The sequence below is a fragment of the Vicugna pacos genome, chromosome 10 (assembly GCF_048564905.1).
Source record: "Vicugna pacos chromosome 10, VicPac4, whole genome shotgun sequence".
Taxonomy (NCBI): Eukaryota; Metazoa; Chordata; class Mammalia; order Artiodactyla; family Camelidae; genus Vicugna; species Vicugna pacos.
In genome coordinates, this window is record NC_132996.1 from 73,655,138 (window position 1) to 73,672,757 (window position 17,620).

Sequence of the window (17,620 nt, forward strand, 5' to 3'; positions counted from 1 at the left end):
CACACCCTGGCTGTGCCAGGCCCCCAGGGAGGCCAACCCCACACTCCTGCCGTCTGTTGAGGGCCCTGCTGCCCTCACTGCCTGGGCTAAGGAGGAGGTGGACAGGTGACTCATTTGCTCCCCAGGTGATGGCAAAGTGACATGCAGCTGGAGAAATAGGAATGCACTGCATTTGCAGTAGCCCTAGGACAAGTGACTACTGAAACATGGCTGGTGGCACCACCAGGAACTGAAGTGTTCTTTTTGTTCTCTGTGCGTGGTTTAAATTTCAGCAGTCGTGATGGCCAGTGGCTACCATGTTGGAGAGAGCAGCCCTGTCCTACAAATTTAGTAGTTTTCTTGGTAGTTAATTTTATTTTGTTTGTTTATTATTAAAATTGAAGTTCCATTGGTTTAACAATGTGGTGTGAGTTTCTGGTGTACAGCATAGTGATTCAGTTATACATATATATTCTTTTTCATTATAGGTAATTACAAGCTATTGAATATAGTTCCCTGTGCTGTATAGTAGGACCTTGTTGTTTATCTATTCTGTATATAGTATATATAGTAGTTTGTGTTTCTAATCCCAAAATCCTAATTTATCCCTTCCTAACCCCTTTCCCCTTTGGTAACCATAAGTTTGTTTTCTAAGTCTGTGTGTCTCTTTCTGTTTTGTAAATAAGTTCATTTATATCATTTTTAAAAATTCCGTGTAAAAGTGATATCATATGATATTTGTCTTTCTCTGCCTGACTTACCTGACTTAGTATGATAATCTCTAGGCCCATCCATGTTGCTGCAAATGGCATTATTTCATTCTTTTTTATGGCTGAGTAGTATTCCATTTATACCGTATCTTTTTTATCCATTCATCTGTTGATGGACATTTATTGCCTCCACGTCTTGGCTATTGTAAATAGTTCTACCATGAACATAGGGATGAATGTGCCTTTTTGAATTGGAATTTTCTCTGGTTATATGCCCAGGAGTGGGATTGCTGGATCATATGGTAAGTCTGTTTTTAGTTTTTTAAGGAATCTGCATACTCTTTTCAATAGTGGCTGCACCAAACTACATTCCCACCAACAGTGTGGGAGGGTTCCCTTTTCTCCACACCCTCTCCAGCCTTTATCATTTGTGGGCTTTTTAATGATGGGCCTTCTGACTGGTGTGGGGTGATACCTCACTTTAGTTTTGATTTTTAACATGTGGCTGTCCAGTTTTCCCAACACCACTTGTTGAAGAGACTGTCTTTCCTCCATTGTATATTCTTGCCTCCTTTGTTGAAGATTAATTAAGCGTGTGGGTTTATTTCAGGGCTCTCTATTCTGTTCCATTGATCCATATGTCTGTTTTTGTGCCAGTACAACACTGTTTTGATTACTTTAGCTCTGTAGTATTGTCTGAAGTCTGGGAGGGTCATTCCTCCAGCTTCGCTCTTTTTCTTCAGTATTGCTTTGGCGAATTGGAGTCTTTTGTGATTCCATATAAATTTTAGGATTATTTGTTCTAGTTCTGTGAAAAATGGCATTGGTAATTTGAAAGGGATCACATTAAATCTATGGATTGCTTTGGGTAGTATGGCCATTTTAACAATATTAATTCTTCCAACCTCACAGCATGGGATATCTTTCCATTTCTTTAAATCATCTTTAATTTCCTTTATCAATGTTTTATAGTTCTCAGAGTATAAGTCTTTCACCTTCTTGGTCAGATTTATTCCTAAGTATTTTTTGGATGAGATTTTAAAAGGGATTTTTTTAAACTCTCCTTTTCTGATATTTCATTGTTAATGTAAAGAAATGCAACAGATTTCTGTAAGATGGTCTTGTAACTTGCTACCTGGCTGAATTCGCTTCTCAGCTCCAGTAGTGTTTGTGTGGAGCATTTAGGGTTTTCTTTATACGGTATCGTGAGTATCATGTCATCTGCTTATACTGACAGTTTTACCTCTTCCCTTCCGGTTTGAATCTGTTTTATTTCTTTTTCTTGTCTGATTGCTGTGCCTTTGTGGCAAGTTTTAAAATGTGTTTTGGCTTCACATGGTGTAAGGGGCACAAACACACGTTTATCCTTAGTGTTGGGTTGGTGCGTGTTGAAGCGCTGTTATAACAGAAGTAGCTGAAGTCCTGGTTGTTTAGAACTTAGATGACTGATTTGTTGACTATGTGTCAGCGCATCTGACTGTCCTTTGTGACTGGATCACCGCATGCTGTTGATTCTTGTTTTGTGGTTGGCTTTATCCCTTTGATGACTGTGTAAGTTTAAAACGCTAAAGCACTAATCTGTTCTTGGAAACAGCGATCCGTCAGTACATATACACTTAAAAGATATGTGCGGTACGCTGTATTATGTCTATTTACATGCAATACAGTGTGTATGTGCAGGCAAACTGCGATGACTCCACCTAATGAAACTGAAAAAGAAAAACGTAACTGAAGTCTTCACTTGCGGCGGGAGAGGGGGGTCTGCCTGGATTCTTTCTGTTGAAAAGGAGTCAGGGCAGGCCTTCAGTTTCAAGAAATGCTTGTCTGGGTGCCCTGGCCGCCCTGCCCTCCTGCCAGCTCCCTGCTCCCTGCTCCCCACAGTGACAGGGGCGTTTCCTGCCGAAGGTGTGGGCTGACTCCTCGGACCCTGGACCCTCTGGGGAGGGGGTGGCAGGGGACAGAGAGCCCGCCCTCGGGGAGCAGCAGAACCATGCACCCGCATCCTGCATCCCAAAGCAGGTCACGCCCTGGCAGCTTGTTGTGTCATCTCTTCAGTCCTGCATCAGATATTTAGTGGGTACCAGCTGTGTGGCAGGCACCATTCCAGGCTCTGGCGGTGAGGAGCTGGACAACCAGGACCCTTCTCTCGGGCACCTTAGGCCCTGGTGAGGGTGACAGATGTCACCCCACGACGATCACGCCAGTACTGGGAAGGGAAGGGATTCTGGGGATGGCTGATGGAGAGTCATGAGGTGGTGGGGGCACTCCTCCAGCACAGGGGGCTGGGAGGAGCCAACAGTGGAGCCAGCCCCGCGGGGTGTTGGGGGTGCATCCTGATCCGAGGAGGGAGGTTGGAAGGAGGGAAAGAAGCTGGTGTGGCAGGAGCAGAGGGCGGGCAACGAAGGCTCTATTCTGAGACCTGCAGTCAGGGCTGTTGGTGAGGTCAGTGGGCAGCCGGCTGGCACTTGGGCTTGAAGGCCAGAGCCAGGCTGAGCTGGATTGCCCCCGTGGTGGGAGTAAGTGAAGGGTTTCCGCTCCCACGATGAGTCGGTGCACGTGGTCATGCAGGCTGGGAATGACCTGCCATCTGCAAACCAGAGCCCCAGGCAAGCCAATGTGATGGTGTCCCTCAGGCTGAGCTTGGAAGCCTGAGACCCCGGGGAGCGGATGGTGTAACCCTGGACTGAGTTAAGGTGAGCATGAGGTGGGACATTCTGCTCAAGGGTGGGGCAGGAAAGGGCATGTCCTCCCTCCTTCCGCCTTGCGTTCCCCTCGGGCCCTCCGTGGGCTGGACGGTGCCCACCCATTCGGGAGAGGGCCATCTGCTCTCCTGAGTCCACCCATTCAAGTGCTAATCTCACGTGGAAACAGCCTCCCAGTCTCCCCCAGAAATCCTGTCCCTTCTGGGCGCCCCGGCCAGTCATGGGGACCCAACAGTAAACGTCACAGGCAGGCAGGGGTGACGTGACGTGTGTGCCAGTGTGATGGGGTGAGCACATCCTGGGGAAGGCTCCCGCCACCGGCTGGACGGAGGCACTTCCATCCCGGCTCCAGGACACGTGGACAAGGTCCCAGATGGGCTCTTAGAGAATGAGGGAGAAGGCGGGGGGCTTGCCATGCCTGGCACAGGAGACCCCTCCCTGCCTGGCCGGCTCCTGAGAGGCTGACTGTCCGAGGACCGAGGAGCTGCTGGTGTGATGGGGATAAAGCCAGCAGGAGGGTGGGACCAGCAGGGCTGTGAGTCCTCCCCTCTGGTGACTCGGGGCTGCTTCCCCTGCTCCTCGCCTGCAGAGGAGCGCAACCAGGCCTGGCCCTCGGGAGGCAGGAGTCAGTGCCTCCTTTAAGCCTGTCTGATTGAGCAGCTTCTCCGCCAGGGGCTGGTGATTCACTGTTCCCCTGGGGCACACATTCTGTCAGGGGGCTGGGTGGGGGGGATCACTGAGCCCTGCCCCTTGGCCTTCATTTCCTGTGGAAATAAACAAAGACCACCTAAATGAAACAGACTGCTTTTGCAAAGCTTGCTGTAGGCAAGGGATTCAGCCACCCTCCCTGCATTTGGCAGAGACTCTAAGGCAGTCCTCCAAGGGGACGCCTTTACATTTAAAAAAAAAAAAAAAAAGGAAGAGTAACATCTGAAAAAGTACTGCACCATATTAGTAGGATAAAGACCAGAAATGAGATGGTCATCTCAATACATTCAGGAGGAATGTCTGACAAAACCCAGGACTCTCATGATGGAAACTCCCAGCACGCTCAGGAGAGAAGGGCATGTCCTCCGTCTGATAGGAGCGTCCCCAAAAGCCACAGCTGACACCTCACCTGGTGGTGAAGCCTGAGCACGTCCCCCAGAGGCCAGGAACAAGACAGGGACCCCCGTTCCTGCCACTGCGGTTCAGCCTTGTCCCAGAGGTTCTGGCCAGGGCACTTAGGTACAGAGAAGGAATAAAAGGGCATCCCCCTGTTGGGAAGGAAAGCATAAACTGTCTCTGTTTGCAGATGACTTGATGTTGTGTACAGAAAATCCTAAGAAACCCACAAAGAAGTCCCAAATGAAACTAATAAATGTGTTCAATAATTGGCAGAATACCAGATCAATACGCAAAAATCAGCTGTATTTCCACACACTAGCAATGAACAATCCAAAAATGGACTTTGGAAGACAGTCCCATGTGGGACAGCAGCAAATGGAACAAAACACCCAGGAGTAAGCGTAGCAGAAGCAGCGCAAGGCTCGCGCGCTGAAAACCGCAAGCCGTCGTCCAAGCGAGTTAAGGGAGGTCTAACTAAACGGAAAGCTATCTGGTGTCCACAGACCAGAAGACGTAATATTGTTGTGATGCCAACACTCCCCAAGCTGATCTACAGCTTCAATGAAATCCCCATCAAAACCCCAGCTGGCTTTTCACAAGCTGATCCCAAAATTCATCTAGGGGATGTCAGGGCCTTAGAATGGCCCAAACTATCTCGCAACAGAAGAACAAGGTTGCTGGAGTCACACTTCCTGATTCAAACTTGCTGCAACGCTGCATTGAGGGCGGCGGTGTGGTCCTGGCCTAAGGCCAGACGTACAGGTCAGTGGAATAGAATCAGGACTCCAGAAATAAGCCCTCACATTCACGGTCAGCTGGTTTCCACAAGGCTGCCAAGACCATCCAATAAGGAAAAGAACAGTCTTTTCAGCGACTGGTGCTGGGACAACTGGACATGCACCGGGAAGAGAGTGAAGCTGGGCGCCCACCTCCCTGCACAGAAACATTAGCTCGAAACGGACCATAGACCTCAACGTAAGAGAGGAAGCTCTAAAACTCTGAGGTAACAGAAGAGCGGCGGGGAGAGTGGAGCTCAGTGGTAGAGTGCGTGCTTAGCCCGCGCAGGTCCTGGGCTCCATCCCCAGCACCTCCATTAAAAAAAAATAAAAGGATTATAAAAGAGGCAAAACATGAGAGTGAATCTTCGTGACCTTCTGTTAGACCGTGATTTCTTATATACGACCCCAAAAGCACAAGCGAATTGAGAGAAAAAAAAAAGGAACATTGGACTTGGCTAAAATTGTAAGCTTTTGTGTGTCAGAGGGGGTATTGGTTTGATATGAGTTCAAACCCACTTGTTTATGACAAGTGAAGTTGTCTTAATCCAGAATCCTCGATTAAGGCAAAGACAAAAAAAAAGTTGTTTTCAGAAGCCACGTTGTTCTGAGATGAGTGAAGGCCGCTCTGTCATAATGTCATCATGTCGTTAGAGCTGGCTGCTCAGGGCCCCGCTGAGGGCTTATCAGTGAGCCCCTATAAGTGAGCAGTTCGGGTTTAACAGACACACACGACCGTGTGTAATGCAGATAAACAGCAAGGCCCCACTGCGCAGCCCAGGGAACTAGATTCCAGAGCTTGCAATAACCTCTAATGGAAAAGAATGTATGTATGTATATGCATATGAGAAACTGAGCCACCAGGCTGCACACCAGAAACTCACACAAGCTTGTCAATCAACGACACTGCGATTGAAAAAAAAAGAAACAAGAGTGAATGAAGCACCTGTGATGCGGACAGCTTTGGACGTGAGCGTCAGAAGTCTGTGAGGACCAGGCGAGACTTTGCTGATGCAGCGCTCCAAAGACCTTGGGGCGTCAAACCCGCCCTGGTAAGGTCACCCCACTATGGGCCTTGGGGACACAGTGCAGCGTCTCTCCAAGGAGCTCAGCCTGCTAGCCAACGCCAGCTCCGTCGTTGCCTAGCAACGTGCTCCTGCAACAAGGGACTTTTATTTTTGTGCTGGCAGCTGGACATCCGCCGTCTCTCCGGAGAAACCAAAACTTTGTATAAAAGGCACATGTCAGCTGAATTTGGACTTTATTCCTTCCCCCTCCCCTTGCCTGGAACAATAGTGTCACTAATCGATCACTGGTTTGGAGCACGTTCTTTCTTTCCCGACTTAGTAAGAATCACATCCTGCGTGCTGGTGACCTTAATAATTCCTGCAGTGAAGCTGTGTTAAATAAACTATCAGCAAAGACCGTCTCCATCTCGGAGCCTGATCTGCTGCCCCCAAAACAAAAGATACCCAGAAAGTGGAGAGAGAGCCCGCGAAATGGGAGACAGTATCTGCAAGTCCCGTATCTGGTGAGGGATCGGTGTGTAGAGCTCTCGAAGGAACCCTTAACCACAACAGAAAAGGCCGACAGCCCGACCTGAAAATGGTCAGAGGGTCCGAAGAACTATGCTCCAAGGGAGACAGAGCGGGCCAAGAAGCACAGGGAGGGAGGCTCAGCCTCTCTGATCGTCAGGGAAGCTGCAAATTGAAACCGCCGGGAGTGATTGCTCCAGCTCCGTGGGGACAGGCTCTCACAAAAAAGACAGAAGATAGCACGTGTTGGCGAGGATGGGGAGAAGCCGGGGCCCTCTGGCACTGCTGGCGGGCGTGCGAAGCGGTGCGGCCATCTCAGAAAACAGCCTGGAGTTTCCTCAAAATGCTACACAGCTACCACGTGTCTGGGCGATTCTTGGAGAAACGAAACCGAACGTCCGTTCAAAACCGTGTCCAGGCCGTTCACAGCAGCTAAGGGGTGGCGCAACCCCTGTGTCCACCGCCGGGGGGTGGACACACCGTGGAAGCCTGTTCAGCCGTTCCAGGGAAGGAGGCGCCCTTGCCGGCTGCAACGTGGCTGCCCCTGCAAGCAGGATGCCGACTGAAAGCAGCCAGTCCGTCCCCAGAGGCCACAAGTCCTAGGAGTCTGTGTGAAATGTCCAGACGGTCAAATCCACGGACAGAGAGCCGACTGGTGGCCGCCGGGGGCTGGGGCGGGAGTAGGGAGTGACTGCCGACGGGTTACGCGGGGTCTCTTCTCGGGGTGCGGACACGTTAAAGAAGACAGTGGTGATGGCGGAAGAACTCTGAGCGCGTATGGCAGCCACCGAGCTGTGCTCTTTAAACGAGTGAAATTTACGTAAATGACATCTCAGTGAAGCTGGAAAGACAAGGGAGACTTCCTCGCGTTGAGATCGGAGGCGGCTAAGCAGGCAGGCGGCCCATGGGGTGGGCTTGGGGGCCCTATTCACCTTTCTCTGGGGGGCCCTGAGTTGGGGGCAAGCGTAGGGAAGCCAGCGCCCTGGTCACAGCCCGACCCACCCAGGCCCACTGCTGCAGAGTTTGTGCTGGCCTTCCCGGGCCTCTCCCGTGGGTCAGGATGTGCTGCCATGCATGGTCTGTCCTTGTCCTGCGCACAGTCAGCCTCTCACTTTGGGGCGTAAAGCCGGATGATGAACTCGCCTACGTTGGGTGCTGAGAGGCGGGAGTGAGCCAGCCCCCCGGGCGCGTTTAGGGTGGGGGCAGCGTCATCTCCAGCCGCCTTCCCCGGTGCTCGTGCGCCATCGAGGCCTCCCCCAGGGCCCAGCCTGGGAGCTCCCGCTTCGTAACTGAGGGAATTGGGGGTAGTGACGGGAGCTCGGGAGGGGCCAAAGGGTGATGGGGACGGGTGCACCGGGCAGGGACTGCCCCCTGGGGGACCTCCTGGCCCAGGAAGAGCAGAGACCCCAGGCTGGAGAGGCCACAGGGGATGGAGCTGGGGACGGGAGGGCTGGGGTCGGGCGTTTTTCTGAGGGTGGTGGGAGGCCAGGGACCCTGGGGGCAGACATGTTTGCGAAAATGGGGTGGCTGGGAGGTCAGTAACTGCAGGAGTCCAGGCCAGAGCTGACTGTGCAGGATGAGGGGCAGAGATGGACAAGGGGTTGCAGACGGGGGGGGCCCTCCCTGCTTCTTGGGGGCCCAGGAGGAAGGCGACAGACCAGCCACCAGCGGGCGAGGGGACAGTTTGGGGTCCGTGCAGTGGGGGACTGGGGCCCGATCAGGGACACCGTGAGATGTCTTTTAGGAGAGTCCCAAGGTGTGGAATCTGTTCCTGGAGTGACTGCCCCGGAGCGGAGGGCAGTTGTGGTGATGGTGTGAGGTCCGGCCAGGAGCCCTGGGGCTCCAGGGGCCTCCCCTTCAGTCTTGCTCTGAGTGCGAGGAGGGGTCCTCAGTGTCCACACCGAGGTCCAGTCGGGAGCGGGGGGGTATGGTTTCCATTCTTGAGGTTGAGGAAAACGCCTAGCAACCAGCGCAGCGCCTGGCGCTGCGTCAGTTACCAGAGGCCGCAGCTCCGGCTTCCCGATCGGCACTGAACAGTCAAGTAACCGGGAGAGGGAGTTACAGAGGGAGGTGGGAGGCGGCCGCTGGAAGTGCAGGGAGAGGCCCTGGGGTCTCGAGGGCCCTGCTGGGAGCCCTGACCTCCGGCAGCGGGGCTTCAGGGAGGCGTCGGAGGGGGACCCACCCTCCCCGGCGGTTTGGATGCTTTGGTGTCAAAACTGATGGTGGGTTCAAGGTGGAGGAGTCGTCCAGGGCCCCGGCGGGCTGCGAGGAGGCCGGGGCCCTGGCCGGATGGGGGGAGGCCAGGTGACTGGCGGGAAGGGGCACGAGGGCGGCACCCAGTGTGGCTTCTGCGTGGAGGTGGAGGGGCGGTTTCCTGGGGGAGGCACAGGTGAAGGGGAGGGGGGAGAGGGAGTCCCGGCTGAGGGGGCTGTGGGGGTAGTTGGCCTCCCCTCCCCTCTGTCCCTCTCCCCGAGGAATGTGGGGACTCTGGGAAGGTGCTGCCCCTATCACTCAGGCCTCCGCCTCCCCCCACAACCCCACCAGGAGAGGCGGGCAGGGGTGGGTGGGGGGAGGCAGGGCATGGGGGCCCCAGCACCAGTCCCATCAGCACCTCCTCGCCCGTTTCCCACTGCTGCCCAATCTGAGCACCTGTGCCTGGGCTGGTCCCCAGAGTCTGGGTGCAGCCAGGTGACCTTCAACCTCAAACAGGTCCAGCTGGCCGGGCCTGCCTGCCGGTCCCATGGGGAGGGGCAGCAGGTCCCACAGCCCCTCTCCTTTGGGACTTCCTGGGGGCGGGTCCCCACCACCCCCTATGGCCCGGTGCTGCTGTAAGTCCCCCTCAGAGCTGAGGTCCCCAGCCAGCGGTGCCCCCACTCCCACCGGCCAGGGGTCTGGGGAGGCTGAGCCCTCGGCCCACTGGCCTTGCTGAAACTGGCCCCGGGCAGTGGGTCTCTGAGCTTCTGGACCCTCCACCCTGCTCTCTCTCCCTTGCTCGCCCTGTGGGCCCCTGGCATCTCTTCTAGGCCCTGTCCTCCTGCTACCCCTCCCGCCTCCCCATCTCCCACCCCACACCAGCCCCGCTCACAGCACAGCACATACCCTGGCCACAGGGATTCCAAGGACTCCGGAATCTCAGGGCTGCTGGGACGGGGACCCTTCCCGGGCCGGCCTTCCCATGAGAACGGGGCCTTGGACCCGGGCAGGCAGAGCAGGGAGCCCAGCTGTCCCAGAGCTCAAGTGGGATGGGTGGTGGGGAAGGGGCCCGGGCCCTGTGCCCGGAGCAGGAGCCGGGGGAGGGGGAAACACAGGGTGCGCCCACGCCTTGCCTCCACACAGTGCCAGGCTTGGGGCAGGATCTGTGCCTCATGCAGGTCCACCCCGCGTCCCGCCTGGCCTGCACCTCCCCAGACACAGGACAGCGCTGAACTAGCCCGAGGCAGCTGGTTCCTTCTTGACACGATTGCCTGGTCTTTGTTTCCAAAACTCCTGTACATCCTGGCTCCTCCCTGACCTCAGAGCGATCTGAGTGGCCGCTTCCCCGGCTTGAGGTCCTCAGAAAGTCCACTGCATCAAGCTTCGTTCTCAGCTCTTAGGTTGTGCATTAGTTTTCTTCAGTCGACAGGAAGTACGGCCTTTGCAAGGGCAGTGGCATCACAGACCTCAGCAGGCGACCCCCTTGCATTCAGAATGAAGCCTAAATCCAACGACAGGTGTTCCAATAAGACAAAGGCAGGGGAGGTGAGACCCAGACGCAGGGAGACACCGCGTGAAGGTGAATGCAGGGGCCAGGGTGGCCCCTCTCCAAGCCAGGGAGCCCCACAGACCGCCAGCGGGCCCCCAGGAGCGGGGAGGGAGGCCTGGGCCAGATTCCCCCTCACAGCCCTCCGGAGGAACCTGGCCGTGGGCTTCCAGCCTCCAGGCTGTGAGAGACTAAACGTCTGCTGTTTGGTTCACCCAGCTGTGGGATTTTGTCGCCCAGCCCCAGATGACCAAGACACTTAGTTTCGGTTCTTTCTCGTCCCCAGGCATCCAAGGTCCAAACTAGGGACGATTTAGCACTGCCGTCAGGGGGGCTTGCCAGGGGGTTGAGTCCAGTGCGTCAACCTGACTGGACCTCAGGGAGGGGAGGGGCCAGACATTGGGCCAAACATCTTCCTGGGTGTGTCCGTGAGTGTGATTCTGGAGAAGCGTGGCTTTTAAATGTGAAGACTGAAGCCCACCCTCCCCAGCGTGGGTGGGTCTTATCCAATCAGTTGAAGGCCTTAATAGCACAAAAGGCCGAGGGAGAAGGAACTCCTCCAACCCAGCTGAGGAACTGGGACACAGTCTTTTCCTGCCTTCAGACTCGTACTGAAATTTGGGCTCTTCTTCAGTCTCAAGTCTGCTGGCTTTTGGACTAGAACGCACACCATCTGCTCCCCTGGGCCTCCAGCTCACCAACTATGGGTCCTGGGACTTCTCAGCCATCGTCACTGCGTGAGCCAATTCCTTGTAAGACATCTCCTTTGCACACACACCTTCTCTTGGTTCTGTCCTCCGGAGAAACTGGTTAATACGCCGTGTCTTTGGAATTGTTCCAGCAGTCGGACGTCCGCTGGGGAGCTGGTTCCACGGAACCTCACCTTCATCCTTGGAACCAGGTGCGCTGCATTTGGTCCTGGTCACCTTCTCCAGCCCAGTCCCCGTGTCCAGCCCAGGTGGGACAACACACTCAACGCCACTGACCTCCCGTTCCCAGGGACCTCTGCCGGTCCCAGGAGCAAGCCCGTTGTGACAGAAACCACCAGTGCCCACCCTCACCGTCCTGTGTGCCAGAGGACTTGAAATCCTCTCTGGTCTGAGAGTGAAGTGCTTGTCCTCATGGGTCACCCCAGTGCATCTGGAGAGGCCCCGGGACGCTGTTGGCTGTGAAGTTAAGGGCCACAGCGGGGTTGGAGAGCCCTGGGGGGTTCGTTGAGAGTTTGCCACTTCTGCCACCGGCCAGGACTGCCCCGCGCTGCGCCCTGACCACATAGGGCGCCCCTTCCCTCCGGGAGCGAGTGTTCAGAGGGGGAGGGAGAGGCCCACGGGCCAGGGTGTCCCCCTCCTGATTGCTGTGCCGGGAGGGACGGCCTGGGGCAGGAGTGAGTCAGGCCTGCCAGGCACTCAGACCAGCTTGCTCTGTGACCGCAGGGACCCCTGCCCTCACCTGGGCACAGGGGCCGGAAGTCGGGTGGGATGGGAGGGCACTGCCAGGCCTCCACCAGCTGGGTCATGCATTTGTGACACTGTGACATGCTTTCATGTATACAGAAGGGTGTGTCAGTGGGCGGGTGATAAGACAGACAGCAGTGTACCCCCAGGCTAAGCACTGGGACACCGCCGGCACAGGGCTTGTCGTCTGCCAGGGCTTCCCTAGGGGGTCATTGCCCAGGGTTGAACACCTGGGCGTGACCAGCACACACCCACACGGGAAGGATGGGGCTTCTGGGGGACGGAAGCCAGGCTGAGCCTCCGAGTGAGATCTGGCTGCAGCTGCTGGAGAATCTGCAAGAACCCCTTCTGGGAAGACGGAGCGAAGAGTCAAGGGGAGTCCTGGAGGCCTGTGGCCACTAGAAGGGCAGCAGAGGGACCCAGTAAGGGACAGCTGGTGGGAATGCAGCCAGGGCCACTGGGCCTATCTCAGGAGCCTGCTGTGGGGCGACTGTGTCCCCAGTTGACCAGGGGGAGGGGCGCTCACCGTCACACGGTCAAGGCAGGCCAAGGACCAAGCAGAGCCGGGCCAGCCTTGCTGGGGCATCCTGAGGACAGTGAACGTGGGGCCTGGTGTGGCCGTCCCTCCAGTCTAGGCCACGAGGCAGTCCCCACGAAGGTCAAGGACTTGGCAGCATTCATCTTAACCACAGTCAGTCAGAAATCAGGAACCAGACAGTTCAACACATTTACCCCAAACGACTAAAGGGCCAAGGAGGAAATTGTGATAAGAAGTTAAAAATACCTAGCAAGGGCAGACAGTAATGAGAGGGGCGCCGCGGGGGCGGGGCGGGCGCAGCGGGGTTGGCGGGCGGAGCGTCCCCGAAACGGTGAGCGAGACCACCGCTGTCCGGCACCCTGGGCCACAGGAAATGCCAGGAAGGTGGCAAGAGGCCTAGCGACGGGGTCCACAGGAGAGAGACGCGATGTGAGAGAGCACCTGACGAGACTGGCAGCTTTCTTGCTTGTTTTCAATAAAACGAAGCATGCCACCAGCGCACAGCCCAGCACTTAACTCCTGGGCGTTTATCCAAGGGAAGGCAAGGTTTACGTCCACTCGAAACCCTGTGCACACACGTCCACGGCAGCTTTATCCACAGTAGCCCCTCGGGGGGGGCTTCCTAACACCCACAGCCGCCTCTCTGATCCCCTAGACGCCAGCCGGGGATCCAAGTCTGTTCTGACACCATTGACCTGGAATTGGTGTCAGACTCTAGTTAAGGGCTCAGCCCCACAGGACAGCCCCAACGCCAACTGCAAGTCCGAGGCCCCCCGTCCGTTTTACTGACCGTCTGTGCATCGGGGGCTCCCCGGATCCCTCCCCAGGTTTGAGAATTTCCTAGAACGACTCACAGAATTCAGGAAAACCCAAATGCATGTTTATTGTACCAGTCACAACTCAGGAGCAGCTAGAGGGAAGAGAGGCAGAGGGTGGGTTGGGGGTTGCGTGAAACTTCTACATCCTCCTGGGTGCACCACCCTCCCCGCACCCCCACGTGTCCCCCAGCCAAGTCCTGTCGGTCTGGGGCCTTTACAGACTTCCGTTCATAGGTGTGGGTGATTAGATCCCTGGCCGCCAGTGACCGGCTCGCTCTCCAGCCCGCCTATCCTCTCGGAAGCCGAGGCGCAGGGCCGAAAGTTCTGACCCTCTAGTCACCCTGGGCTTTTTGGAGACCTGCCCCCGCCTTGCAGCGGCCTAGGGCCCCCCCACCGGCCAGCCCCTTAGGTTACAAGGGCACATGTTACTTCAGAGATGCCAGGGGTTTGGGGGGCCGTGTGCCAGGAACCGGAGCGGAGACCCGATATTTATTTTCTATCACAGGCCACCCTCTGGTCTCTGACTAGATGCCTTAGAGCAAAACAATCAGAAAAGTCCAAAGATATTGGCGCACTGCTGGCATCAGCCTGTCCACCGTCAGAGCATACGAGGCTGCGCCCAGAGCGAGGCTGCTCAGGTCCGCAGGCTTCTGGATAATCTGGGCAGAAATGGACTTGGCCCAGGTCAGGCTGATCTGGTCAGGAGTGGACTTGGCCCCAGTGGCTTTACCCTTCAGGCCTCTGGTGTCGTCGAGCTAAGAGACATGTCAGCGTCTTGCTCTGAGCCTCTTTGGAGGTGCTGGTTCAACACTGGATTTCCCTCTTACGTCACAGAGCCCCACTGATCATCCTTTTACCCTCAGCTGTGCCTGAACCCTCCCACCGTGGAAGGGACGATAGGTCCGGCCACAGCCCGAGCCCCAGGGACGCGCCCCTCCGCCCACTCCCACCTGTGCAGGCATGGAGCTGGCGGGCTCTCCGACCGCCCAGCATCAGAGCGCTGTCAGCTGTCAGCCCCAGGTCTACCAGGTGTGGGGAGGCTCAACCCTCCTCTCAGGCCCTTAGGAATTCTGATATCAGGTTTAAAAACACAGCTACAGGTTCCTGCATAGGAATCACCCCTCCCCGGCCCTGCAGTTGTAGACCTAGTCTTGTGACCGTTGCATCAAGTAGGGAAAAAAAATCGAGGGGATATGGGAAGAAAGAAAGAAGTGTGGTCCTCATACCCATGTGCCACCCCCCACTGGCCCCGTGGGAATTGCACCATCTTGCCAGCATCCTTCCCTCCCCACCCCGGGCGCCGCAGGCCCAGGAAAACAGAAGCGTCTGTCCGGTGGGGTCTCTCCAGCAGGCCACTGACGTGGACTGGTGCTCGCATCTCCCGTGTTTCAACAGCCCACCCCTGTTCTCCGTGAAACCAGTGCTCTGAGGAGGGTGCCTCTGCCCGCTGCTGGATCTTCCGGGCTGTAAAGTGAGTTCGTCATTTTGCAGAAGTGACAGTTGGTCGTCTGGATGGAGCAATAGTTCTCTTCCGGTTTTCTTACGGCTCTCTGAGCAGCTGTGCCTACCACCGGGGCCCTGACCCGAGGGAGTGTCAACTCCTGGCGGGACACATTTGCAGACCGAGCGCCCAGCCTGTCTCACCTGCCAGCTTTGATCAGAGCCTCCTCCCCGCCCCGCCCTGGCCCGCCCCAGGGAACCCGCTGTGCAGTCCACTGCCGTCTGGGTCTCTTGTGGGTGGCCGGACAGCTCTTACTGGCATTCTGTGCCTCGGAGGGTGTGGACCCAGCCCATCTCTGCGTTGCTGCAGTGCCCTATGTCCACTCATCTCGTGGACCTGGGTGCACGCCTCAGGTGAGCACACGGGGGTCCCCAGTTGCCTCCTGAGCCTGCAAGGGGGATCTTCTGATTCCTACCTGAATGCACCCCCAACGTTCCCATGGTGATTTCCGTGCGGCCTTGCACCATCTGGGCGTCCCTGTAATAGGCCAGGTTTCCACTGCCCTCCATATGGCAGGGTCATTGGCCGCTACCCATGTGTCAGTAAAAAACCCAAACATCGGGAGTTCCCCACCGTTCAATCCTCCCACCACTGCTAGGAAAGGAGTGTGTAGGTCTGCTCGCCGGGCTGGCTGCTCCAGGCAGAAAGGTCGGCGGAAAGCATCCCCGAGTCATCACGGAGCTCTCTGGTCCCCACCGTCCCCGGGACGGCATCTCTCCCACGTCATCCTGGGCATTCTGGTGTTTCAGCTTTCATGATCAGTGTACGTCCTTTGACCGCTGGGTTAGCTCCAGCGGGGGTCTGCTAACAAGGCCGTAAGCCCCGGTCTCGGCCGCACACAGCATCAGCGCCCACGGGCCCGCCTCGCCCAGCGCCCCAGCTTCTGTTCCCCACTGCGTGACTCAGGCGATCTTACTGGTTTCCACTTGGCATGTCCAGTTAACATGGCTTGAAGGGCAGAGTCACCTGACTCTTTGTTACAAGACCAGGCAGGGGACCGGCCCCCGGCGGGTGCGACGCCATCCCCCCCAGAGCACACGACGCCTGTCCAGACGTCCTGCTTGTCCTCCAAACTGGCCTTCGCTCCATCACCCCCGACATTCCTCACCGTGGCCTCCCCTGGGTGCAGACTTGGTTTCACAATACCAGGTCGGGGAAGTGTCCCCCACTGCGACACAATGTCCACCGCCATAAGACATTAGGCAAGGGAGGCACGGGCAAGCCTGTTCGGACATCCCAGCTTCTGTAGCCCTCCCACCTCACGTCCCTGTGCTCTCCCCACCCCGCTGACCCAGTTGCTGGCACCACCAGCCGCCTCTGGTACCATGCACGCGGGGCCCGGGCATCTAGGCGTCCTCGTCCCCGGCCACGGGACACGATGCTCGAGGCCCCATCAACGTCCCTTGTATTAATGCGCTTCCTGGTCACAGTCTGAAGACTCCCACCAGCCAGCGGGAGTCTCCTGACTGCCCACGACTTTCCCCATCCTCCTGTCGGTTATGTTCTTAGCAGCATCTGTAAGACCCACGCCTGGGAGCTGTGACAGCAGACTTCCTGGGAGGGGGCAAAGTGTGCATGCACCTCCCTGTACATTTCTTTGCAGCTTCCTGTGAAGCTGTAATTATTTCCAAATAGAGTGTTCACCAAAATTATAGGTCATGAAATTCGGAAGCATCGACGAAATGAAAACACTGATAGAGAATTATAAATGGACCAAACTGGCTCAAGGAGAAGTAAAATTGAGATTCCCCCAGGTTCCCAGGTAGTCTCAGTCGGTGAACGAAAGGATGCCTTTCCAAAGAAGGGCCACCTAAGGAGCACAGAAGGGATGGCAAAGTCAGCTTACTAGCCTACGGCTCTGTAACCAATTAGCCCAAAGTGTAGTCATCTGAAACAGCAAGTATTTGCGGTCTCAGTTTCTGCAGGTCAGGAGCCCGAGGGCAGCTTAGTGCCGAGCCCCCAGCCCCAGGCTCTCTCACAGGATGAGCCCCAGGATTCTCTAGCTGGCGTCTCACAAGCTGGCCCCCAGTGGCTGGGCTGCGGTCTCATCCGAAGGCACGGCCGGGGATCACACACCTCCAAGGTCACCTGCTGGTTGTGGGCAGGATTCTCCCCTGCTGGCTGTTGGCGGGAGGCCACCCTCCTTCCCCTGCCACCTGAGCCTCCCACAGGGCAGCCCCCAGTACGGCAGCAGGCCCCAGCAGAGCCAGCCAGGGGCAGATGGAAGCTGCGTCTCATCTGGGAAGACTCCCCATCACTCTAACCTCATTCAGTGGTTGGAAGCAAGTCACTCAGCAGATCCAGCCTACACTCCAGAGAAGGGGGTTGCACCTGGGAGTGACTCTCAGGGGGAGGGGTCTCCGGGACTAACTTAGATGCTGCCACCACAGTCAGAAGCTCACCGCCTTGTAACATCGAGTGGCGTCATCGATTCGGGCAAGGACAGTCAGCGGACGCTGCAGCCCGGAGCGGGATGCCTGCCGTGGGGCTGGTTACCACCAGGACGCCCATGGAGTGCTTTCTCACGGCAAATGAGAGCTATAACCCTACAGTGGAACTACCCGGTGTCCCCCGGTGACCAAACAGCCTCACCAATGTGGGACAGGCAGGTGCAGTGTTCCCTGGCTGTGGGCAGCGGGGACCACTGCGCCTCGCCCATGGAGGGTTTCTGCCAAAGAGCCTGAGCTCCCATGTGACCTCCAGTTACCAGAAAAGCAGGGGAGAGAGGAGCATGTAAAATGGCACCACGAGGAAGTCACCT